General features: G+C 43.9%; 1 long non-coding RNA gene across 4 annotated transcripts in view; it reads left to right on the top strand.

Annotated features, from left to right (window-relative positions):
• Positions 1-18,835, top strand: part of LOC137203976 (uncharacterized) — a 74,025-nt gene extending 55,190 nt beyond the window's left edge. For 2 of the 4 annotated variants that reach the window (XR_010933390.1, XR_010933392.1), the window contains 2 exons: positions 5,898-5,971; positions 18,766-18,835. This is a non-coding gene — a long non-coding RNA (uncharacterized lncRNA). Of the gene's footprint in view, positions 1-5,897; positions 6,030-18,765 lie in introns of those variants that run through there. The other 2 variants (XR_010933389.1, XR_010933391.1) reach the window with 2 other exon arrangements.
• The last annotated feature ends 8,409 nt before the right edge of the window (positions 18,836-27,244 follow it).

The raw sequence follows: 27,244 nt of genomic DNA on the forward strand, positions 1-27,244 counted from the left end.
TTTTTTTTTTAATTAATAAATCTATTTATTTGTTTATTTTTGGGTGTGTTGGGTCTTTGTTTCTGTGCGAGGGCTTTCTCTAGTCGCGGCGAACGGGGGCCACTCTTCATCGTGGTGCGCGGGTCTCTCACTGTCGTGGCCTCTCTTGTTGCGGAGCACAGGCTCCAGACATGCAGGCTCAGTAGTTGTGGCTCACGGGCCTAGTTGCTCCGTGGCATGTGGGATCTTCCCAGACCAGGGCTCGAACCTGTGTCCCCTGCATTGGCAGGCAGATTCTCAACCACTGTGCCACCAGGGAAGCCCAACAATTTCATGTCTTGCTGACCGCCAGACCGATTTTCCTTATGTTATGACATTTTATTTTATGTTATTTTGTATTTTAAAATTGTTATGTTATTCTATTCTACTCTATTTTAGAATTAATAGAATAATTCTTTTTTTTTTTTTTTTTTTGCAGTGGCTAAAATCTTCAGAACAATGTTGAATAAAAGTACTGTAGTGAGAGCAAGTATCCTTGCCTTGGTTCTGATCTCGGGGGGCTGGGGGGGAACAACTCAGTCTTTCATCGTTGAGTCTGATGTTTATTAAGATGTAACATAACTGTCCATTTCCATTCCTTTGGGTGGGGTATCCTATCCTATTCCTATTTTCTTAGAGCTTTTATTATGGATAGTACTAGGAGTAGGGCCATTTCTAAGAAATCTGCTTAGAAAAGCTGGTGTGGAATTCCAGGCCGACTTGTCAACCTTCCCAGTTTCCCATGAACCATCTCTGGCTCTGGAACATTTCCACCCTTGGCTGATAAACCAAATCGTTCTAAGTGATGATTATAAGGTCCTGCTCTGTCTCCAAGGGGGAGAGGAGAGCTTGCAGATGGAAGCAGTAAATTAGCACACTAATCTGCCTTTTTGGCAGAGGGAACCTACTGGGACAGAACACAGTCTAATCTCCTAGGATGGAAGGGGCCTCCACACTGTGATTTTATGTCCACATCAGAGTTTGCCTGTGACTCTCCCTTACGAGCCTAGTCAGTATTTACATTGCAGATGTAGTCATGCAAAACAGTCAGATTTTTTTTGAGTAGTGGGTTGGGACAGGGTATGAGAAGGCTGTCCTTGGTGCTGAATTTCAAGCTGGCTCTCACCTTTCTATTCCTTTGACCTGCCAAGTTTTGAGGAAATGGTCCCAGAGCTCTGGCCTCTCCGGGTGTGGCCGCATCAGCTGTCATCTCTAGGAGGGTGTGCTGACCGACCCTGCTCGGCGTAGTGATGAGTCTATGGTAGGAGGAAACTGCGATTAACTTAGAAGAGAGAGGATCTCCATGGAGGACTCACCATTCTGAATCCCCACACTGTAAAGGGCAGTGAAACTCAACTAAAGAGGAACACTGATCTATAGATTTCTAAGGCACTACTGGGTCTCCTGTACCATCAGCTCCCGAGGGCGCGACCGTGGTCAAATGTTCATAAAATTCTCATGGTGCTCAGCACAGGGCTTCACACACCGTCAGTGCAAGAATCTTACAATAAAATTTCCTGAGAATCAGGCATGTAAGGTGGATGAGTGAATGGGGTGGGGTGTAAGCAAAATTTTAAGGAATAACAGAGACAGATGACCTAGAGAACACTTTTCCATTTAAATAAAAGAGGCACCAGGACTGATTCCAACTGATTGTTTATATGTGGGGATGGGAGTGCAGGATGGCCAGACCCTCCAATTTCTTTTTTAAGACAAGCAAAAACCAACTGGCCATTTATAAAACGTCCAACAAGCAAACAAACAAAAAGTACATTTGCAACCTTTGGAGGTGGTTATTTGTCAATCCTAGCCCTCTTAGAGAGCACAGGCTATGCATTTTTCTTTGTTTTTTCCATCTCTGAAGCCTCCAGAGCTGCTACAACGATGCTAAGTGTAGGACCGCGAGGACTGGGTTTGGGGGTCCCCGGGGAGTGGTTGGCAGGGTCCTTGCAGCATCTGTAAACGTGTCTCAGGGTCCTGCCATATTGTTTTAAAATCTTGTACAGTTGGGACCTGGTCTGGCTAAGACTTGAGGGTCCGTTACCCTCACTGACCAAGACATTGAAACAGGGCACCTGAGCCACCGCACAGCTGAAAGGAGGGTGTGAAATAGTCTCTGGGCCCAAGGAACCACGTGCTGGCCCCAGGGCATCACTGCAGGCGATGCTGGTGGGTGGCTGCCCACAGCGTCCTCCCAACGTTGAGGATGGTTGTAGGAAGTTCATGAGAGGAACCCAAAATGCTGAGATTGAAGCCAAATCCAGCCTCTGCACCCCAGACTGAATTAAATCTCAGAGACAGGGTTTTGGGTAAAGTAGACAAGAATAGCTTCATTGCTTTTCCAGGCAAAGGGGGCCACAGCGGGCTAACGCCCTCAAGACCGTGGGTCCCAACCTGGAGGAGGCAGGGAGCAGTTTTACAGCAATGGTTCAAACAGGAGGGCGTGGTCAACTCGTGGACCTTCTTCTGATTGGTTGGTGGGGACGTAATCGGGAGTCAGCATCACCAACCTTCTGTGCATAAGTGAAAAGAAACGTCTAAAAGGATAGACATTAAACTGACAACACTGCTTACCCAGAAGTGACGGTGACTGAAGGAGAAAGGTCAGGAGAGACTGACTTCATCTGTAATGCTTGCGTTTTATAGCACAAATGTAGTCATGCAATACTTTTGTAAAGAAAAATATTTAAAGATTAATACATTATAAAGAAAAAAACAAATATTTTTCAGTTTAATACAGATTTTTAAGAGTTTAGATTAATATTCCTTCAAACATTTCTCCCACAACAGTACCATTAATTATAAGCCCTTTCTCATGGCCTAGAACAGATGAATCTAAATACTTATTATTTGCCAGTGAACATTGTGAAGTATTATCGTGACTACATTAATTATAAAACAAATTGAAATTATTACAAAGGAGAAAACATTTATATATGCTCTGTTGTGGGCCAGGAGCTGAGCTGGGTGCATTACAAACCGGTCTGGGGTCTACGTGCTTGTGGGCAGCCAACAGTTAACTTCTCCCACCTGATGGGGGTTTCAGTATCTGCAAAACGGCTCAAAGATATTGTTCTGTGCATCCCTTGAGGGGGAGCCAGGACCTGCCCCAAGGCTGCACTCTTGTCTCCTGACTGCTCCTCCCTTGTCTCTGCATCCCATCTCTTCCTTTACTAACAACTGCTTGAACCTGCCCGTTGGAACTCAGGGAAGGTCATGGAGGCTGAATGAAGCCTATTTCCTGTAATCAAGAAACGGGGGACACAGAAAGGCTTCCGTGCCCAGGAGCCCCACAGGGTCCTGCTCAGTATCAAGATGGGTTCACAGATTGTGGAGACTGGACCTCCCTGATACTGGACCTCATGGATTCTTCTGATTGTAAAGCCCTCTGTGAATGTGGCTTTATCAGAATGATAAACCCCTGTATCGAAGTTCTCAACTGGGGTGATTCTGCCACCAGATCAGGCTTGGCGATGTCTGCAGACGTCTTTGGCATTCTCCCCGAGGGTGAGGAGATTGCTATTGGCACTCATTGGGTAGAGGCCACGCAAGCACCCGACCCTGCAGAGGACAGCCCTTCATGACAGGGAATCGTGTCTGGCCCCAGAGGTCAGCGGCACACAGGTGAAGAGAGCCTGCCCCAATCATCCCAGGACCATGTTATGTTGTGGTCACTCTGGTTAATTTGCATACAGGGACCTCGTGTAAGTGTTTATTCAGGTTTGTAAGTAGAACTCGGTGAAGACAGTGAATTCAGCCCTTTGGTGAGGGGGCTATAGAAACTCTCTGGATCATTCTGTATCTGCACCGGCTGGAATCGGTCTGTGGACCTCCAGCTTGCATGAGCTGCTTTCTGCATTGTTCCTTCCACAAAGGGCTGAGCTAATTTCTCTTTAGTGTCAAGAGGTTTCCATTGAGCTCCAACATGGATCCTGTTCTCTAGGAGTGTGAACATCGATGGCCTGGTTTGGGTCTCAGTAGCGGTTCCAGTTTCCATCCGGCCAACACTGTACTGACTCTTCCTTCAGCCACTCCAGCTGAGCCTGGACCACTTTTCTAGCCTAGAGGTTCAGTGCACAGACAACTGGCTACCACTTACTAGGCTTCTCCCATTGGAGAAGCTGTGAAATGTCTGTGTATTCGTTTTCACATCTGCAAAATGGGATCGGTATTAATATTCAGTTCACATGTTGGTTGCAAAGATGACATTAGTTAATTCAGTGCCTAGAACAGTGCTGGAAAATGCTAAGTATATGCTCTTTATTCATCGTCGCCATTATCTTCTAAAGGCAAGTTCTTTATCAGGGGAATTGCTGGCGAATAATCAAAATAACAACACGATAAAATCTTACTATTTTGTGGCATTTCTCGACATCATTGGGCAGATCCTCAGGCATCTTCCAGCGTGAAGGACCCGAGGAGCGGGGTGGCGGGGTGAAGTACTCTCTTACTTTAGCTCAGATAAGGACCGACTTTGTAGAGTCCTGTAAGGAAGGCCATGTCCCTCTGGACACAAGCTAGGTTTCGGGGGAGAAAGCGGATATTTCTTCCTTTTTCTATCAATTCTACCACCTTCTGAAAAGTATGGACTTGGGACATAATTTTAAGAAAATAATTCTTTGAAAAAAATAGTTCTGAAAAGCCAGCTAATTTTAATCCTCTAATGAAGTTTTCTAGACCTAAAGGAGGGCTGTACTATGTGCCTGGAGGGAAATTATAAAAAAGGAGACAGGGCAGTCTCTGCCTGCGGCCTGCTGAGCCACCAGGACGTCCATGCAAATACCAATCAGGGAATCATTAGAAGCTGGGGCTGAGAGAAGGAGAAACCTGTTAGCGTTCTTTCCTCTTTGGGACTGAACCCTGCTGTGGTGATGAACAATTGTCCTGCTAAGAATGAGTCTTGGACAGGCTCCTTGTCTCTCCAGAGATGTTTCAGATGGCAGCCCTGAGCCCACTGCTTTAAGGAGAAGGCTCCAGTCTCTTTTTAATACTTGTCGACTAAAAAAAAGAAAGCACGACCTAAAAGTTGAGACTCATGTCTTCTTTGGCAGACAACACTGAGGACTTAAGCCCGGGACACAGCGTCTCAGAGAGCTCTGAGGGACTGCTCTGAAGAGGCCAGGGGGAAGAGTCAGGATGTGCAGGAGTTTTTGCAATAAAGACCAGGTCATCGGAACATCGGAAGATTACTGTTCATGGAAGAAAATCGGATATCTCACGTTAAGGAATTTAGCACTTTTCTTTGTATGGGGAGATGCAAGAGTCTAGGCTCACGGACACCCTTCCTTTGATGTGCACCTCAGCTCTCTGGGGCCAGCATCCTGTGCTTTCTTATCCGGAGTCTCCTCGGGGTGCATGTCGAGGGGAGACTGCAGTGGCTGAGGGCTTGTTGGAGGGGCGTCCTGTTTGTTTCTTTTTTTTTTTTTTGGGCCGAGCCTTGTGACTTGTGGGATCTCAGTTCCCCGACCAGGGATTGAACCCGGGCCATGCCAGTGAAAGCCCGGAATCCTAACCGCTGGGCCACCAGGGAACTCCCCAGGGCATCCTGTTTCTATGCTGACTTCCCTCAGGGCTCACCCCTGAGGCAGCTGTAATGTGATGGCTTGATGCCTGCAGCATGGTGTGTTTACCAGTACGGCAGGCAATATTTTTCATTCACATACTCTCTACAGGTGTCTCTGAAAACGGAGAAATAACATTTTCAGTTGGCAGGCAATTCCCATTCATGACCACTGACCCTTATAAGCGAAGCCCAAAGAGAGTGTGTTTGTCTTTTTCAAGGAGCATGGAAAAGCCAGAACTCAAAATAAGTGATGAGGTTTGTTGAGTGAATACAAAAGCCAGTGATACCTCTGCCGCTTTCGATTCTTTCTGTTAAGGAAGAAGGGATGAAGAACAGAGAGAAGGAGAGAGAAAGCCCTTGCATCAGGTCCTGACAGCATCATCAGACAGGGTGAGTAGGATCTGCCCCAGCCAGCACCTTCCTGGGACGTTCCAGCAGGAAAGCAGGTGAGGATGGGAAATGGTACCTTGCAGTCATTCAGTGGGCTCTGAGCCAGCTCACTGTGTTTAATTAAACATGGATGTAGCACATGATGTATACAGATCCAAACAGAGATGTCTGCAGGGGAAACAACAGCTTTTACTTAATACTTAGCAGGCACATGGCCAGCACAGGCTGCTGAAAGCTCGGTCATTCCATTACAGGCTGTTTCTCTGTGCTAAAGGCAGAGGCAGGCAGGTTAGGAAGCAGATACTCCTGCCTGGGGCTGCTTAAGGCCCGATGGAGACATGGGCCCGGTTGTCACTTCGGCTGTTGTCTGTCTCTGGGCAGGGCAGGTTGAAGAGCAGATAGGCTGGACGAGAAGCAGGAGAGAAGCCCTCCTTAAGTGGATGGTTTTGGGATTCGGGAAAACCTAGCTTCAAGTGCCTGCTTTGCCCCTTACAGGCTACAGGCACTGGGCGAGTCTCTCCATCTCCCTGAGCCTCAACATTCCCACCCGGTTCCGGGGGTGATACTGCCCGGCTCAGAGGGCACGTCAGAGCCCCTGGTGATTAGTGGACAGGATAAATTGTAGAAGGAGCCGCGTCGTTGCCAGGCTTTCGCTAAGCGCGCGCGCCTGCCTCACCGCAGGCGATGTGCGTTTTGGGTTCTGTGCTCTGGGGAGACCCTGTGTATCTCTAGTTTTATCATCCACCACTGTGATAGGAAGGGGTTAAAGCAGGGAGGTCTGATCGTAGGTGCATCCAGACTGTAGTTTTCAAACACACATGCTTATTCATACAGAACAGCTGCTGTGTCTGCGTGCAATTCTGTGAGAGCTCTAGTTTGATGAAAGGGGGACCCACCATGGTCCCTGACAGGCAGAATTCAGGCTGGGAGAGCATGCGCCGTGGGACAAGCCAGGCAGGCATTTGCATCCTGGTTCTTCTACATCCCAGCTGTGGTGTCCTTGTGAAGTTACCCAAATCCTTCAAGCATCAGTTTCTTCATTGACAGAATTCACTAAGTACGTTATTCGGTGAATGCTTTCTGGGTCCTTATGACATCCAAGCGCTGTCCTAGGCACAGTGGGTAGAGCAGTAAACAAAACAAATGTGGTCCTTGACCTCACAGAACTAATAGCTTAGTGCTGTAGTATCTTTTCTTTTCTTTAAACATATTTATTGGAATATAATTCTTTACAGTGGTGTGTTAGTTTCTGCTTTATAACAAAGTGAATCAACTATACATATACATATATCCCCATATCTCCTCCCTCTTGCATCTCCCTCCCACCCTCCCTTTTTGTTCTGCAGATCCTTTTGGTGTCTGATGGAAGCTGTAGACTCATCTCACATTAATGCTTTTTTTTTTTGCGGTACGCGGGCCTCTCACTGTTGTGGCCTCACAGGCTCCGGACGCGCAGGCTCAGCGGCCATGGCTCACGGGCCCAGCCGCTCCGCGGCATGTGGGATCTTCCCGGACCGGGGCACGAACCCGTGTCCCCTGCATTGGCGGGCAGACTCCCAACCACTGTGCCACCAGGGGAGCCCCACATTAATGCTTTTAAATGCATAAAATAAAGCACATAGCATTACAAAGGGAACGAATTATGCTAGGACGCAGCATCAAAATCTGTGAAATAGTAAAACACGCACTTCTTTCCCACTATGTTGTAATAGTAACAAGCTCTAGTGGCAGGTCTAATAGCTGCTATAATTTTGAAGTAGTGGTGAGTATAACTGACATTTTGAAACCTCTGTTATAACTGTAATATGATATGAAAATATCTTTGATTTCTCCTGGTGACAAAGTCACAGACACTGCTAATACTACAATGTTTTGTTGCCTATATTTATAATAGAATATTTGAGGGAAATGTTACATTTACAGTAGAAGTCCACGGACATAAAATTATCATTTTTATTGCACCCAAGATTATGAAATCCATCCCTGGGCTCCCAAGTGTCTTCAGGTTAATAACCCTTAGAGTGTGAAGAGGTACACAATAGATAGATAAAAAATATATGCAATAGCAGGGTTTTAAAGTATTATAAATACAAATAAAGCAGGGAGGGGGGTACAGTGATGGGGGTGACGGTGGCACTTTATGAAAGTGGTCCTGGAAAGCTTCTCGGATAAGGTGGTACCTGAGCAGAGAGCTGAAGGAAGTGAAGGAGTGAGCAATGTTTTCATCTGGAAGGGAGCCTTTCCCGGGGGGGAGCAGGAAGTGCAAAGGCCCTGAGGTGCGGGTCATGTTTGGTGTGTTGCGAGAACGGCAAAGGTGTCGGTGTTCAGGGTGGGTTGAGCTAAGGGGAGAAGGGGGCGTGATCAGACCGTCCACATGGGCGCAGGCATACAGCGTGGGCTTACCAAATGGGGATGCTTGTACCCCCTTCAAAGTGCTGTTGGGGAACCAAATATGCTGAGTGACCGTGGACTTTGAGGTTTCCACGGTTGCTGACACCCCCGGGACAGGGTGCCGCGTGGCGTTCCAAGTGGGACCACGCAGACTACAGTGCTTTAAGCTGTGTCAAGGACTCTGTAAGAGGAGTTAAGTGCCCTTTCAGTTCCCTCTTTCTCTCTAACAGATTTTAACTGTTAGAGCAGTTTTAGGGTCATGGCAACATTGAATGGAAAGTCCAGAGAGTCCCTGAATACACCCCTGACACACACACACACACACACACACACACACAGTCTCCCCGACCTTCGACATCTACAGCAGAGTGACGCTTTTGCTACCGTCTGTGAGCCTACATTATTTAGCCACCACTGTCAACTCTGCTCCCTGTCGTTTCTGGTTGTTAGCTCAAGGAGTCACAGCTGCTTACTTAAGTGTCTTGGATAAGCGACAGGACCCACTTTCCACTGAATAGCCCTGTTTTTCTTTCGTGAAATTCAAGTTTCTTTTATCGATGACAAGTGGTACTGACATTTTCCATTGATGCAAAGGGAGACTTTATTTAAGAATACGTTTATTTAAGTGCAAATAAAGAAAGAAGGCAACTGAGAGGAAAATACGATGCGAGTGATAGTAGCTACACAGTGATGGCAGAGCTGTGAACGGTACGTGGATGCCTGGGGTGAGGGAAGTGTTGCTGTGGGTGTACAGAGCCAATGAAGCTGGCTGAGCGTAGGTGTGGCTGCTTCTCTGAGGTGGTGTCTGCTTAGAAAATCCAGCCTCTTCCCAGAACTGCTTCCCCAGATGCCACCTCAAGGATGGCCTGGCCCTAATCTAGGCGGTGGTTCAGGAGCTTTCTTTCCAGGCTTCCTGCTCTGGTGAAGAAGCCCATGCAGGGGGCACTGCTGCTCTTAGCACCGGCATCCTCCCACAGGGTTGATCCCAGCCGGAGGTGAGCCATCCAGGCCTGGGGTGGGGGGTCGGGGGTCACAGAAGATAAACATTCACCTGCTCAGGTACAGTGGTAGACGGTGGGTGGGGGTGAGAGGTCTTGTCTTGGAAGGGAACACACTGCTTAACACAGGAATTCGGGGGGTGTGAGGACACCAGGCTGGGGACTGAGGGAGGCTGTGCCCTATTCACTCTGAGGGTGTTTTTCTCTTCCACCAGCACTTCTGTTAGGTCTGCACTCCTGTCTACCTTGCTGTGTGACCTTGGGTGAAATACTCCCTGTCTCTGGGCCTCAATTTCCTTTTCTGGGAAAAGACAGATTGAATCAGATGGTTTGTTTCTTTCATTTATTGTTGTTTTTGTTCTCCCAGTTTTTCTAATCCCCCACATATGCAATGTATCCCACCCTGTGTGTATCCTTCTGTAATTTTCTTCATGTCTATAGAAATGTATTCAGAGAGATTAGTTCAAGATGGCGGAGAAGAAGGACGTGCTCTCACTCCCTCTTGTGAGAGCACTGGAATCACAACTAACTGCTGAACAATCATCAACAGGAAGACACTGGAACTCACCAAAAAAGATAGCCCACATCCAAAGACAAAGGAAAAGCCACAATGAGACAGTAGGAGGGGCGCAATCACAATAAAATCAAATCCCATAACTGCTGGGTGGGTGACTCACAGACTGGAGAACACTTATACCACAGAAGTCCACCCACTGGAGTGAAGGTTCTGAGCCCCACGTCAGGCTTCCCAACCTGGGGGTCCGGCAACGGGAGGAGGAATTCCTAGAGAATCAGACTTTGAAGGCTAGTGGGATTTGACTGCAGGACTTTGACAGGACTGGGGGAAACAGAGACTCCACTCTTGGAGGGCACACACAAACTACTGTGGGCATCGGGACCCAGGGGAGGAGCAGTGACCCCACAGGGGACTGAACCAGACCTACCTGCTAGTGTTGGAGGGTCTCCTGCTGAGGTGGGGGATGGCTGTGGCTCACTGTGGGGACAAGGTCACTGGCAGCAGAAGTTCTGGGAAGTACTCCTTGGCATGAGCCCTCCCAGAGTCCACCATTAGCCCCACCAGAGGGCCCAGGTAGGTTCCAGTGTTGGGTTGCCTCAGGCCAAACAACCAACAGGGAGGGAACTCAGCCCCACCCATCAGCAGACAAGTGGATTAAAGTTTTACTGAGCTCTGCCCACCAGAGCAACACCCAGCCCTACCCACCACCAGTCCCTTCCATCAAGAAGCTTGCACAAGCCTCTTAGATAGCCTCATCCACCAGAGGGAAGATAGCAGAAGCAAGAAGAACTACAATCCTGCAGCCTGTGGAACAAAAACCACATTCACAGGAAGATAGACAAGATGACAAGGCAGAGGACTTTGTACCAGATGATGGAACAAGATAAAACAACTGAATGAAGTGGAGATAGGCAACCTTCCAGAAAAAGAATTCAGAATAATGATAGTGAAGATGATCCAGGGCCTCGGAAAAAGAATGGAGGCAAAGATCAAGAAGATGCAAGAAATGTTTAACAAAGACCTAGAAGAATTAAAGAACAAACAAACAGAGATGAACAATACAATAACTGAAATGAAAAATACACTAGAAGGAATCAATAGCAGAATAACTGAGGCAGAAGAATGGAAAGGGACCTGGAAGACAAAATGGTGGAATTCACTGCCATGTAACAGAATAAAGAAAAAAGAATGAAAAGAAATAAAGACAGCCTAAGAGACCTCTGGGACAACATTAAATGCACCAACATTCACATTATAGGGGTCCCAGAAGGAAAAGAAAGAGAGAAAGGACACGAGAAAATATTTGTAGAGATAATAGTCGAAAACTTCCCTAACGTGGGAAAGGAAATAGCCACCCAAGTCCAGGAAGCACAGAGTCCCAGTCAGGATAAACCCAAGGAGAAACATGCTGAGATGCATAGTAATCAAATTGACAAAAATTAAAGACAAAGAAAAATTATTAAAAGCAGCAAGGGAAAAACAACAAATAACATACAAGGGAACTCCCATAAGGTTAACAGCTGATTTCTCAGCAGAAACTCTACAAGCCAGAAGGGAGTGGCATGATATATTTAAAGTGATGAAAGGGAAGAACCTACAATCAAGATTATTCTACCTGGCAAGGATCTCATTCAGATTCAGCTGAGAAATCAAAAGCTTTACAGACAAAGCAAAAATAAGAGAATTCAGCACCACCAAACCAGCTCTACAACAAATGCTAAAGGAACTTCTCTAAGTGGGCAACACAAGAGAAAAAAAGAACCTACAAAAACAAACCCATAACAATTAAGAAAATGGTCATAGGAACATACATATTGATAATTACCTTATACATGAATGGATTAAATGCTCCAACCAAAAGACACAGGCTCACTGAATGGATACAAAAACAAGACCCATATATATGCTGTCTACAAGAAACCCACTTCAGATCTAGGGACACATACAGACTGAAAGTGAGGGGATGGAAAAAGATATTCCATGCAAATGGGAATCAAAAGAAAGCTGCTATAGCAATAGTCGTATCAGATAAAATAGACTTTAAAATAAAGAATGTTACAAGAGACAAGGAAGGACACCACATAATGGTCAACGGATCAATCCAAGAAGAAAATATAACAATTATAAACATATATGCACCCAACATAGGAGCACCTCAATACATAAGGCAAATGCTAACAGCTATAAAAGAGGAAATTGACAGTAACACAATAATAGTGGGGGACTTCAACACCTCACTTACACCAATGGACAGATCATCCAGACAGAAAATGAATAAAGAAGCACAAACTTCAAATGACACAATAGACCAGATAGATTTAATTGATATTTACAGGAATTTCCATCCAAAAGCAGCAGAATACACTTTCTTCTCAAGTGCACATGGAACATTCTCCAGGATAGATCACATCTTGGGTCACAAATCAAGCCTAAGTAAATTTAAGAAAATTGAAATCATATCAGGCATCATTTCTGACCAAAACGCTATGAGATTAGAAATCAATTACAGGGAAAAAAAACCGTAAAAAGCACACACTCATGGAGGCTAAACAATACATTGCTAAATAACCGAGAAATCACTGAAGAAATCAAAGAGGAAGTCAAAAAATACCTAGAGACAAATGACAATGAGAACACGACGATCCAAAACCTATGGGATGCAGGAAAAGCAGTTCTAAGGGAAGTTTATAGCAATACAAGTCTACCTAAGAAACAAGAAAAATCTCAAATAAACAATCTAACCTTATACCTAAAGGAACTAGAGAAAGAAGAACAAACAAAACCCAAAGTTAGTAGAAGGAAAGAAATCATAAAGATCAGAGCAGAAATAAGTGAAACTGAAACAAAGAAAACAATAGCAAAGATCAATAAAACTAAAAGCTGGTTCTTTGAGAAGATAAACAAAATTTATAAACCTTAAGCCAGACTCGTCAAGAAAGAGAGGGAGAGGACTCAAATCAATAAAATTAGAAATGAAAAAGGAGAAGTTACAACGGACACCGCAGAAATACAAAGCATCATAAGAAACTACTACAAGCAACTCTATACCAATAAAAATGGAAGAAATGGACAAATTCTTAGAAAGATATAACCTTCCAAGGCTATACCTTCCAAGGTTATAACCTTGAAGAAATGGACAAATTCTTAGAAAGGTATAATTTTCCAAGACTGAACCAGGAAGAAAGAGAAAATATGAACAGACCAATTACAAGCAATGAAATTGAAACTGTGATTAAAAATCTTCCAACAGAGACTTCCCTGGTGGCACAGTGGTTGAGAGTCTGCCTTCTGAGGCAGGGGACATGGATTCATGCCCCGGTCCAGGAAGATCCCACATGCCGCGGAGCGGCTGGGCCCGTGAGCCATGGCTGCTGAGCCTGCACGTCTGGAGCCTGTGCTCCACAACGGGAGAGGCCACAACAGTGTGAGGCCCACGTACCTCAAAAAAAAGAAAAAACAAATCTTCTAACAAACAAAAGTCCAGGACCAGATGGCTTCACAGGTGAATTCTATCAGACATTTAGAGAAGAGCTGACACCCATCTTTCTCAAACTCTTCCAAAAAATTGCAGAGGAAGGAACACTCCCAAACGCATTCTAGGAGGCCACCATCACCCTGACACTGAAACCAGACAAAGATACTACAAAAAAAGACCAATATCAGACCAATATCACTGATGAATACAGATGCAAAAATTCCCAACAAAATACTAGCAAACAGAATCCAACAACACATTAAAAGAATCATATACCATGATCAAGTAGGGTTTATCTGAGGGATGCAAGGGTTCTTCAATATAAGCAAATTAATCAATGTGATACACCATATTAACAAATTGAAGAATAAAAACCATATGGTCATCTCAATAGATACAGAAAAGCTTTTGACAATATTCAACACCTATTTATGATAAAAAAAATCTTGAGAAAGTGGGCATAGAGGGAATCTACATCAACATAATAAAGGCCATATACAACAAACCCACAGCAATCATCATTCTCAATGGTGAAAAACTGAAGGCATTTCCTTTAAGATCAGGAATAAGACAAGGATGTCCACTCTCACCACTGTTATTCAACATAGTTTTGGAAGTCCTAGCCACAGCAATCAGAGAAGAAAAAGAAATAAAAGGAATCCAAATTGGAAAAGAAGAAGTAAAACTGTCACTGTTTGCAGATGACATGATACTATACATAGAGAATCCTAAAGATTCTACCAGAAAACTACTAGAGCTAATCAATGAATTTGGCAAAGTTGCAGGATACAAAATTAATGCACAGAAATCTCTTGCATTTCTATACACTAACAACGAAAGATCAGAAGGAGAAGTTAAGGAAACAATCCCATTCACCATTGCAGCAAAAAGAATAAAATACCTAGGAGTTAACCTACCTAAGGAGGTAAAAGACCTGTACTCAGAAAACTATAAGACACTGATGAAAGAAATCAAAGATGACACAAACAGGTGGAGAGATATACCATGTTCTTGGATTGGAAGAATCAATATTGTGAAAACGACTATACTACCCAAATCTACAGATTCAATGCAAACCTTATCAAATTACCAATGGCATTTTTTACAGAACTAGAACAAAAAATCTTAAAATTTGTATGGAGACCCAAAAGACTCCAAATAACTAAAGTAATCTCGAGGGAAAAAAAAAGAGCTGGAGGAATCAGACTCCCTGACTTCAGACTATACTACAAAGCTACAGTAATCAAGACAATATAGTACTGGCACAGAAACAGAAACATAGATCAATGGAACAAGATAGAAAGCCCAGAGATAAACCCACGCACCTATGGTCAACTAATCTATGCCAAAGGAGGCAAGGATATACAATGGAGAAAAGACTGTCCCTTCAATAAGTGGTGCTGGGAAAACTGGACAGCTACAGGTAAAAGAATGAAATTAGAACACTCCTCAACACCATGCACAAAAATAAACTCAAAATGGATTAAAGACCTAAATGTAAGACTGGACACTATCAAACTCTTAGAGGAAAACACAGAAAGAACACTCTTTGACATAACTCACAGCAAGATCTTTTTTGATCCACCTCCTAGAGCAATGGAAATAAAAACAAAAATAAACAAATGGGCCCTAATGAAACTTGAAAGCATTTGTGCGGCAAAGGAAACTATAAACAAGATGAAAATACAACCCTCAGAATGGGAGAAAATAATTGCAAATGTATCAACAGACAAAGGATTAATCTCCAAAATATATAAACAGCTCATGCAGCTCAATATTAAAAAAACAAACGACCCAACCCAAAAATGGGCAGAAGACCTAAATAGACATTTCTCCAAAGAAGACATACAGATGGCCAAGAAGCACATGAAAAGCTGCTCAACATCCCTCATTATTAGAGAAATGCAAATCAAAACTACAATGAGGTATCACCTCACACCAGTTAGACTGGGCATCATCAGAAAATCTACAAACAACAAATGCTGGAGACAGTGTGGAGAAAAGGGAACCCTCTTGCACTGTTGGTAGGAATGTAAATTGATACAGCCACTATGGAGAACAGTATGGAGGTTCCTTAAAAAACTAAAAATAGGAGGGCTTCCCTGGTGGCGCAGTGGTTGAGAGTCCGCCTGCCGATGCAGGGGACATGGGTTCGTGCCCTGGTCCAGGAAGATCCCACATGCCGTGGAGCGGCTGGGCCCGTGAGCCATGGCCGCTGAGCCTGCGCGTCCGGAGCCTGTGCTCCGCAAATGGGAGAGGCCACAACAGTGAGAGGCCCGCATGCTGCAAAAAAAACCCTAAAACTAGGCTTACCATATGACCCAGCAATCCCAATACTGGGCATATACCCAGAGAAAACCATAATTCAAAAAGACACATGCACCCCAAAGTTCATTGCAGCACTGTTGCATTAGCCAGGACATACTGTTGCATTAGCAGCACTGTTGCATTAGCCAGGACCTGAATGCCCATTGACAGATGAATGGATAAAGAAGATGTGGTACATATATACAATGGAATATTACTCAGCCATAAAAAGGAACGAAATTGAGTCATTTGTAGAGACGTGGATGGATCTAGAGACTGTCATGCCGAGTGAGGCAAGTCAGAAAGAGAAAAACAAATATTGTATATTAACTCATGTATGTGCAACCTAGAAAAATGGTACAGATGAACTGGTTTGCAGGGCAGAAATAGAGACACAGATGTAGAGAATGAACATATGGACACCAAGGTGGGAAAGTGGCAGGGGGGTGGTGGTGGGATGAACTGGGAGATTGGAATTGACATATATACATGAATATGTATTAAATAGATAACTAATAGGAACCTGCAGTATAAAAAAATAAATAAAGTTCAAAAAAAAGAGAAATATATGCAGCCATCTGCATATATATATGTATACACACACACACATACACATTTACAGGGTTTCATTGTTTCTGATATTTATTTTTTATTTATTTTTGTACCAGAATGGTGCAGAGAAGAAGCAGCTGGTCCCCTGAGGGGCAGATCAGACTTGGGCTCTGGGGGTGGTGATGGAGTGGGGTACAGAGCAGTGACAGCTCAGGTCCCACAGGTGGCAGTGCGCCATGGCAGCCCAATCGTGGGGAGGGGGCACAGCAGCCCCTGGGGCTCTGTGGGCAGGTCCCAGCACAGCCCCAGCTCCAGCCCCAGAGAGAAGATACAGAGGCAGGGACTCACCTGCTCTGTCATCTGGGCTCAGCGTTGGTGAGGACTGGGGCCTTGGTGTGTCCTCGGTAGCAAAGGCCACAAATGTCCATGGTGCTGAGGCTGGTAGGGTTCCCCTTCCCCCTTTTCCCTGTGGGTGAAATCCCTCCAAGGGGATCCCTCTTGGCATTGAGTGGCACTGGGCTGGGGTTGGGGTGACACAGGTAAAATGCTTCCTTGGCTTTTCTACACAGCCATTCTGGGTTTTGAATTCTGCAGCATTTCTACTGCTTCTTTGTTGTAACTCAGAGCTTTCCCAGAGCTATTTTTTGTTGGTTATGGTTCTCTACCATTTTTATTGTTTTTGTGAGGGAAATGAGCACAGGGACCTCCTGGCCTCCATCCTTCTGAGGTCATCCTTGTCCCCTATATTTTCTTCAAGGAGTTTCAGGTCTTATGTTTAGGTGTTTATTTCATTTTGAATTGATTTTTGTGTATAGTGGAAGATGGGGGTTGCATTTCCTTCTTTTGCATGTGGATATCATTTTCCCAACACCATTTGTTGTAGAGACTATCCTTTCCCTGTTGTGTGTTCTCAGCTCCCCTGTCAAAGATCAGTTGACTGACGCATGGGTTTATTTCTGAGCACTCTATCCTGTTCCATTGTTCCATGTGTCTGTCCTTATGTCAGCATCATGCTGATTTGATTACTATAGTTTTGTAATATATTTTGAAGTCAGGAAGTGTGAATTCTTCAGCTTTGTTCTTCTTTCTAAGGATAGGGTTTTTATTTGTTTGTTTTTTGAAGACAGATTCTGTGTGAATGCATTATACACCCTAATCACTAGGTTTGGTAATTTTGCTTCTATCCTTCAGTCATGCATCCACTGCCTCCCAATGTCTGACACAAGTCTTTAAATTGAAGTATCAGGACTTCCTTGGTGGTCCAGTGGGTAAGACTCCACGCTCCCAAAGCAGGGGATCCCTGGTCGGGGAACTAGATCTCACATGCATGTCACAACTAAGAAGCCTGCATGCTGTAGTGAAGATCCTGCCTGCCACAACTAAGACCTGGCGCAGCCTAAATAAATAAATAAATAATTAAAAAAATAAATAAATAAATTGAAGTATCAAGTGAGAGCATGGATTTTTTTTGCCCTGTCCAGTAGCAGGATCAACTCGAATAAAGTAACTAAAATTGCTGGCCTGAGGTCCCCCCTTCAAATGGAATTTATGAGTTCGTGTCCATGAGCTACACACCTGACAGAAATTACCAAACTGCTTTTGGTACCTTGCCCCCGTTTAAATACTATTTCTTCTCATTTCCATCTCTAGCAGAGGCTAGCACAGCTGGCACACACCCCAAAACAAAGGCATTTAAAGCCTTCAATTCCTGTTGACCCCTGCATCCCAGCTGGTGGCCCCTTTTAGATAAGAGCATGTGATTATTAGTATCGAAGAGGAAAGAATTACTTCTTGGACAGTGCTAAATTAATGGTCCATTCCTCTTATAAAAGTAGACAGGCATCCTATTCCAGCATAAATTCTTTGAAAGCAATAGTAAAACCTTCCAGATTACTAAGCGTTTGTAAATTGCTGAATGCCATGATTTGCATTTAAGAAAAAGAGACACCTGCATTGGCCAATCCGTCCTTCTGCATTTTAAGACTCCTTTGTGAAATAAGAAAAGCAAGCAACCAAACAAAACAATGGTTTCCTTCTCTTTTGTTAAAGAAGAAAGAGTGGCATTTACCCACCCCCGTACTATCCAGGACAGTATCCACTGATCACATGTGGCAATTTACATTCGAATCATTAAAAAATTTTGTTTCTCAGTCCTTCTAGCCACGTGTCAGGTGTTCAGTAGCCACAACTCTGCTTTGATAAACAGAGGCTAGAACATTTTCATCATTGCAGAAAGTCCTATTGGGCAGCACCGCTCTAAGACTTAAGAAATGATAGGGTTGGATTTGATGTGATGTGGGAAAATGAAAACAGCTTTGCAGCCAAAGCAATTTCTTTAATATATATCTGTGTCCTGAAATATTATGTGTAAATGTATGAAAAGCACGTCAGAATTTCTTTGAATTATAATAATTTGGCAAAGCCTGTGATTTATATGTTAAGCTGGCTAACCCGATTAATAGTGCTTTACTTTTCTATCTGAAGGAAAAGGTAGTGAATAATTTATCACACAAAAGATGCTTGTCATCACTGTCATCATAATTTTTATTTTTAGATGAAGCATTAGAATTCTCTCATAGTATCTCTGATCTGTCCAGCTCCCCCTAACTTCACGTTTCCTTTTGGTGAGTTCAATGAGGAAGAAATAGTTATATAATTTATAGTATAGAATTATATATAATTTATTGAGAGTATAATTTTCAAAGAATCCTGTTCCTTATTATTTTCTTTCTTCTTTTTACAGCTTTATTAAAAAGTGTAAGTGGCCTGGTTATTCTACATCATGTAAACTCCTTATCCTATTCAAATATTCGCCCATCCCCCAAAATCCAATTTTGTGTCTGTTTATTGCAGAAGTATGTGCAGTCTTTTAAGATTTGAGCATGACATTTGACCCACCCATTCTTTTATTGCATGTACTTTGACTTTCTCTGTTGGACATAGTGTATCTGTTTTCCATTGAATTTGATAATTGCCTGAGTCCATGTTAGCGGAAAATGTACACACTTCATTTCCCAAAGCCTAACACTTACATTTATTTATCTATCTGTTTGTTTATTACCTTTTGAACCCCTTCACGCATTTCTCCCACCCCTGACCACCCCATCGCTGGCAACCAGCAATCTGTTCTCTGTATCTATGAGCTTGAGGTTTTGGACGTTTTTTGTTTCTACATGTAAGTGAGATCATACAGTATTTGTCTATCTGTCTGACTTATTTCGCTTATTTCATAATGCTCTCAAGTTCCACCCATGTTGTCGCAAATGGCAAGATTTTATTATTTTTATAGCTGAGTAATATTCCATCGTGTGTGTGTGTGTGTACACATCTTCTTTATCCTTTCATCCATCCATGGACACTTAGGTTGTTTTCATATATTGGCTACTATAAATAATGCTGGTATGTACATGAAGGTGCATATATCTTTATGAGTTAGTGTGTTTGTTTCCTTTGGATATATTTCCAGAAGTGGAATTGCTGTATCCTCTGGTAATTCTATGTTAAATTTTCTGAGGAACCTGCATCCTGTTTTCCACAGTGGCTGCACCAATCTACGTTCCTACATTCCAGTGCACGAGGGTTCCCTTGTCTCCCACCCTGGCCAGCACTTGATGTTTGTTACAGTCTGATGATAGCCCTTCTGGTATCTCAGTGTGGTTTTTTTTCTTTTTTCTTTTTTTTGCGTGGCCTCTCCCGTTGCGGAGCACAGGCTCCGGACGCGCAGGCTCAGCGGCCATGGCTCACGGGCCCAGCCGCTCTGCGGCATGTGGGATCCTCCCGGACCGGGGCACGAACCCGCGTCCCCTGCATCGGCAGGCGGACTCTCAACCACTGCGCCACCAGGGAAGCCCTCAGTGTGGTTTTGATTTGCATTTCCCTGATGATTAGTGATGTTGAGCACATCTTCGTGTACCTGTTGGCCGGCCATCTGTATGTCTTTGCCATTTTCTTATTTAAAAGAAAGAAATTAAATTGTTTTGGGGGAACGAGAGGGATCAGAGTTCTCTCTCAAATTTTCCCTAAAGGACGTTGTTTTGTTTTGTCTTCTTTGCTCTGCTTTGCTTTTCTGCAGTAGTTTATTCCGCAAATGGTTTTTCATTATTCATGATCTAAGATGCATCTTAGATGTCGGGTTTTGGGTCACCGTGGCAGGTCCAGGTTTAAAGGAGGAGACAGCAGGGTTTGTCCTTCCTCCAAGTTACTCCCACTTAGTACCTCAATCTCAGACAGTTGCATCTGTGAGAAATGAGAGGTTGCTGTGATACTTTGTGTTTTGTTTTGAAGCTCCCTCTCACTTTAAAGCCCTTTACTACGCTCCGACTTACAAAATTAATTTATACCCATTCTTTACCTTGAAGGGGCTCCCAGTACAGCCAAGAGGCAGACAGAGATGGGGCCTGTGTGAGCGACAGAGGTCTCAGCCCAAGACTAGCCGTTGGAACCCCCATGGCACCGACCAATTTACAGCTTCTACTACTTATTTAAATAAAGTCTTTATTTCAAGGATTGATTTTTCACAGTTTTATGCTTTCCCTTTGGAGTGTGTCTCTCTGTAGAGCCAACTAATCAAGTTTAAATTTTAATTAAACAGCTGTCATGTGCTTGTTAGTCCTATGACAACCTGATGTTTTATGAAATTTTAATTCAGCCCAAACTGGGTAAGAAGATTTCTTCCGACAACAAAAGAATGCTATTAATAGGGTACAGTGGAGATGAAGCAGAGTTTGCTCAAGTGCTAAGAGTTGCAGGTACAGGGAAGGAATGAAAAGTAAGCACTTGGGTAATTATTTTTAAGCGGTTGGAGCCGGGGTGTGTGAAGCCCAGACTGAATTGTTGGAAGCACAGGTCAGAGAAACACAGGTGAACTAGATCCAAGTTTACACTAGAATGTTCTCTGCCTTCCTTTGTCTTTATTTCCTTCTACTTCAAGTCTCTGTCTTTCTCTCTGTCTCTGCCTCTAAGCATCTTTCAGCCTCTCTTTCTCTCTCTGTCAGTCTGTAGCTGTTTGTCTCTGTTTATCTACAGATCTAATGGTTTACTTGTTTTCTCCACCCCCTCGCCGCCTTCTGTCCAGGGTCTTGATCTGAGCATCCCAGGCTCCAAAGGGCTGGAGGCCAAGCTGGCCCCGATTAGGAGTGAGTGATGACAGGGACTCGCCCGGGATCGGGAGGGAGCTGCAGCTGGCGACACTGCTTCCCTCCCCCTGGAATAGACAGCTTGCACATTAGCAGAAAAAACCCTCTCGGGGGATAATGCATTCTCACACCACCGTCACAGTTTTTGCCAACTGGACTGCACATAACATTGTGCCTTTGTGTACTTATTATTTTTTTTAATTAATTCACCTTTTATTTTTTAATTGGAGTATAGTTGATGTACAATATTATATAAGTTTCGGGTGTACAACATAGTGCTGCACAATTTTTAAAGGTTATGCTCCATTTATGGTTATTATAACTATTGGCTATATTCTGTGTGCTGTATAATATACCCTTGTAGCTCATTTATTTTATACATAGTAGTTTGTACCTCTTAGTCCCCTTCCCCTAGATTGCCACTACCCCCTTCCCTCTCCCGACTGGTAACCACTAGTTTGTTCTCTGTATCTGTGAGTTCTTTTTTGTTATACTCACTAGTTTGTTTTATTGTTCAGATTCTACATATAAGTGATAACATACAGTATTTGTCTCTGTCTAACTTACTTCACTAGCGTAATACCCTCCAAGTCTGTCTGTGCTGTTGTACATGTGAATTAATTCACCTTTTAGACTTTAAAACACCCTATATTTAGCCACGCTCCAAATCTATAATCCATGAAGACATGAGTTTTGTGTGTTATATTTCTTAATACACATTAAAATGTTAAAAGTTAAAAAAAAAGAAACCAAAGACAAATTCATCTACGCATCACCTAAAATAATGTTAAGTATTACCAGCGTTAAAAATCCCATCGTTTGGGGACTTCCCTGGTGGCGCAGTGGTTAAGAATCCGCCTGCTAATGCAGGGGACACGGGTTCGAGCCCTGGTCTGGGAAGATCCCACATGCTGTGGAGCAGCTAAGCCCGTGTACCACAACTACTGAGCCTGTGCTCTAGAGCCCACAAGCCACAACTACTGAGCCCACGTGCCACAACTACTGAAGCCTGTGTGCCTAGAGCCCGTGCTCTGCAACAAGAGAAGCCACTGCGATGAGAAGCCCACGCACCGCAACAAAAAGTAGCCCCCCGCTCGCCGCAACTAGAGAAAGCCCGCGTGCAGCAGCTAAGACCCAACACAGCCAAAAGTAAATAAATTTCATACGTTTTTTTAAAAATGCCACAGTTTGGCAAACTCTTATAAAGCACTTTCCACTTTTTGTTAGTTGGCTAGTTAAAATCTTAATTTTTCCTCTAATTTTATTTGGCTGTGTCTACAAATACGCCAGCATCCCGTCCCTGGCTCTGTCATGCTATTTGCAGGAGTCTGCTCGAACTCCAAACATTTCTGAGTGTTTTGAACACACTGGTTGGAGTTTTCCTTTTGCCCTTAAAAGATCTGGGGAAAATGTTGAGGTTTCAGTATCACCTGTCCTCCTTTAAGTTGTTAAAAGAATCTCTTAAGTTCCAATCTATTAATTCATTTTAGGAAAATCAGAACAGTTCTGAGTTCTGTTACCATACATGATCCCCCTGCTCTTAATACAGCACTTGAGTTTAGATTTAGCTCAGGCATAGCCAAATCAATCTTTAAGATAGAAATAAAAGCCTGATTTCAGCTCCCTTTCTACAGTAGATCAGGGGAGGAGATGTTTTCTTCCTGTTTCAGCCTACTCTTCAGGGTGAAGCATCTGAAGGAGGCTGCACCTTGAACCAGAGACAACTTCGATAGCAGACCTATACAAATGGGCCATTTCAAACAGAAAACTCGATTTCTGCTTTTCTCAAGAAGCTTGAGGTAGGCTTGCATTCCTGCTTGGTGACGTCACCGGGGATTGAATAGCCACTGAGCCTGTTACACAGCACCCAGTTGACCTCAGTCCCCACCAGGCCCTCTAGCCTCTCCCGCATGAAGGCTGGGGGACACATGTCATTTCTCGTCCCACTTGTACTGCTTGTTTTCTAAGAATAGAGTTCACGGAAGAATGGAAACTCAGCGCACACTGGTCTCTATATAAAACGGGCAAATAATGAATAGCCCTCCCTCCGCCACTGTGTCCTAGAATTCTGTTTCATTCCAGGTTATAAAAGTCACACTGGGAAATTGCAATGTGCTCATTCAGAGAGTGTCCAGGGGGCTGAGGGTCCTTGAAATCAGATTACAGAAGAAACGTGCTCAGCTGAGTGAGGGGAAAGCAAAAGGGCCCAGGGGTGAGTGATGGGGGAGGCGTGGGAGCTTTCTGTAAGCACTGAAAGGGCCATTGTGTAGATGATGGAGGAGAATTATTCTTTCTTTCTGGGTCTCTAAAGTAGAAACTCAAAGGAAACCAACTTTAGCTCGTTATAAAGAAATAGACATTTCAGAAGCAGGGTTTTATGATGGCTAAATTTTTTAGACATTGGTTCGAATGTGACGTCATCACTTTCTAGCTATTTAACCTTTTGGCAAGTTATGTTAACTCCTGAGATCTTAATTTCTTATGTGTGACATGGAGATGTTAAAGGTCTAGTGGTTTGTACCTAATCCAGAGGTTAGTTCTAAATCAGAGTGCTTACGGCCTAAACTACCATTAATCATAATGAACCTTCAAAATTCCTTCAGTTAAACTTACAATACGAGGACTTGAGCACTTTGAATCTCAAAACCAAAGAACTAATTTTCTTTCCTGTCCTTGCATTTCACTGTTGCTTATTCCTTAGGTCCTTATAGGTCAAAGTCTGGTTTAAAAGGGGGTGTAAGGGGCTTCCCTGGTGGCGCAGTGGTTGAGAGTCCGCCTGCCGATGCAGGAGACACGGGTTCGTGCCCCGATCCGGGAAGATCCCACGTGCCGCGGAGCGGCTGGGCCCGTGAGCCATGGCCGCTGAGCCTGCGCGTCCGGAGCCTGTGCTCCGCAAAGGGAGAGGCCACAACAGTGAGAGGCCCGCGTACCGAAAAAAAAATAAATAAAAGCGGGTGTAGGAAGAATCACACGTAGGTTTTCTATTTTTCTCACTTTCTGTTATTCTCAGCGTATATAATTGAATTGTCACATGCACACACATTTAATGCCATTGGGGGAGAATAAAGTAAGATTGTGTTTGTAAAAGGACCTCACAATGTTTGACCTTCAGTATGTGGGTATTTGTATGTATATCGTACGTTGTAACATCAGCTTGATTGGAAGCTTCGTGGACTCTTGGACTGTGTTACATTAAGTAGTGGACTCTCCATGGCTTAGCAGAGTGCCTGGAACACTGTAGGGATTCAGTGAAAATAGTTGGAAGAAAGAGAAGGAGGAGGGGAGGAAGGATCCAATGAGGGAAGGAGTAGCTTGCATGCTGTGTGTTTTCTGGAACAACTCCTGTGAATTCCTTTTCACTGGAGGTAAGCGAAGGAATATGGAACCTGTCTAGTCCAATGGGTTTTCACTGGAGGTAAGAAAAGGAATATGGAAGCTGTCTAGTCCAATGGGTTTTCACTGGGTGCAGACTTAGATCTAAGTAGTTACCTCAGTTTTCTTTGGTTCTCATGGAATGCGTTTATTCCACAAATAGTCACTGAACATCTGTGTGCAGGGTAATGCTCGTAAAATTTAGAGAGCTACAAAAGTGGAATCCTCTGGCTTCTGCCCTTAGTAGCCTGCAGTGTAGATAATGGATATCAGTAGCTAAATTTTATTATTGGCCAAACACTATTATAAGCACGTTATCAGTATCGACATATGTATGCCTCAAACAAGACTTTAAGAGAGGTAATTACTATTTACATTCGGGTGGGCGAGTAGGGGTGCAAGCTATTGGGTGTAAGACAGGCTACAAGTATCTATTGTATGACACAGGGAATACGGTCAATATTCTGTAATAACTGTCATTGGAGTGTAACCTTTAAAAATTGTATAAAAAATAAATACATTTAAAACAATTTACGGATGAGGAATCAGAGGGTAAGAGGGTAAATAAGTTCCCCAAGGTCACCCAGCTGGTGGGTGGTGGAGACACAGGGTTCCCAGCTATGAACCAGCTCTGAGCCTGACCTCCTAACCCCTGTGCTTTATCGCTTTGTCAACCTTTGAGGCTGTGGACAACATGGCGAGAGGGGTGTCTTAGGAGCTGTAGCAAAGTACTAGTCCTACTGCTTCTCCATCTGAAGGGTTGGCTGGTGGATAATGAGCTTTTCTGAATTTTATACACACTGCTGTTTTCAACCACTTCACCTGAGAAGCATGTTTTCTTCTCATTGCCAAGTTTCTTTGAAGGTCTTCACAGGAAGCGTGAAACATATATTTCTGGGGTGGTCATCATTTCACGTTTCTCCTTCTGGCAAAATGATGGGTTTATGCTTTTATGGGCTGGTGGTTACAATGTTTATCCATAAATTGTGGCTTCCAGGACCCCAGAAGCCTGTCCCACATCATTAGCAGGGGCTTAGCTATTTCATTCTTGGAAAAGAAATGGAAATAAATCCATGCTGGCACAGAAATAGTGCCCACCAACTTATCTCTGCAATCATTGTGCCCAGGGTTCTGGTTTCAGCTGGACTAGACAATAGTGAGCTGCTAATGACCTAATAAAAAGACGTGAATATGTTTAAGTCTCCCCTGCCTCAGGGAAGCACTTTGTGAATCTGGCTTAAGGCAGTGTCTTCTGATGGATGGGCTGTCATATTGGAAAATTAAAATTGTCCTGCTCCTTGCTTAGAAATGTGTAACAAGCTGGCTCCTAAATAGAAAACAAAACAAAACAAAACAAAAGAACTCTGGCTTTGAAATAGCATCTGCATTGACTGGATGAAGGCACAGCATCTAGAAAGAGCTCGCTGACCAAGGTTTCCGGAAGGGTTGGGTTTACAGAGAGGGGAAGATGGCAGGTGCATGGTTTCTGAATGAGAGCCTCTAGAGGCGACACTTGGAACTGCAATAATGGAGTCCAAGGCATCATGGAAGGTTTAGGAGAACGTGGGCAGGTGTGGCGGACAGCAGGATCTGGTAGGTCTCACACACATCCCTACATTCATTGGACTTCTTTGGTTACAAATTATGAAAACTCAAGTCAAAATTTGTTAAACCAAATAAGGCAATTAGCTGGATCATGCACCTGAAAAGGGCCACTATGTTATACTGCAAAGTTGGACTGAGGGCTTTCTTAGGACTTTGTTTCTTTCCATTTCTCAATACGGATTTCCTCTGTGTTGTGTTCAGACCCAGTCAGGCTCTTACTGTGGGGTGGCCCCCAACAGTTTCAGGGTTTCTATCTTTCTAATTTCAAATCTAGCAGATGGAAAGATTTTTATTTCCAGACATTTCACCGAGAATTCCACCCCCCCCCCCCCATTTTTTTTTGGAGCAGTGAAAGGTTGATTGCAGGGCGAGCAAGGAGAATGGGTGGCTCGTCCTCAAAAATTCTGAGCTCCCAAGAATCCCTTGTTGAACAGACTTGGTCCTTGTGTTCATCCCTGAACGAGTAGCACCCTGGACGTATTGTGAATATTTAAATCGTGTATCCGAACGTGCAGCCAGGAGTGAGAGTTCAAACTCTTCATCCTCAGGGTAGAATTGAGAAAACAACAAATGAGAGATACGGACCGGACGGGCAAAGAGTGACCATTATTCATGAAGTTTCCCATGAAGACTCCCTATGAATATCACCTACATTCTTTTAGGAAGAATGTAGTCAGGAGTGTTGATAGAAAGTCTGCCATGTGGCGGGCACCATGGCAAGTCTTCAGAGACATCTGCAAACTGTTGGAGAAGCACTTTAGCCACTAAATACTTACTGAGTGTCTAATTGTGCTCATTATATGTTGCTGCCTCCCAAGTCACCCGCAGTTTAGCAACTTAGAAAAATAAGCCTGTGTTTAAACAAACCTTCTGTGGGTCAGGAATCTGGGAGTGGCTCCACTGCGTGCCTCTGGCCCAGGG

This window comes from Pseudorca crassidens, chromosome 12, assembly GCF_039906515.1.
Source record: "Pseudorca crassidens isolate mPseCra1 chromosome 12, mPseCra1.hap1, whole genome shotgun sequence".
NCBI lineage: Eukaryota > Metazoa > Chordata > Mammalia > Artiodactyla > Delphinidae > Pseudorca > Pseudorca crassidens.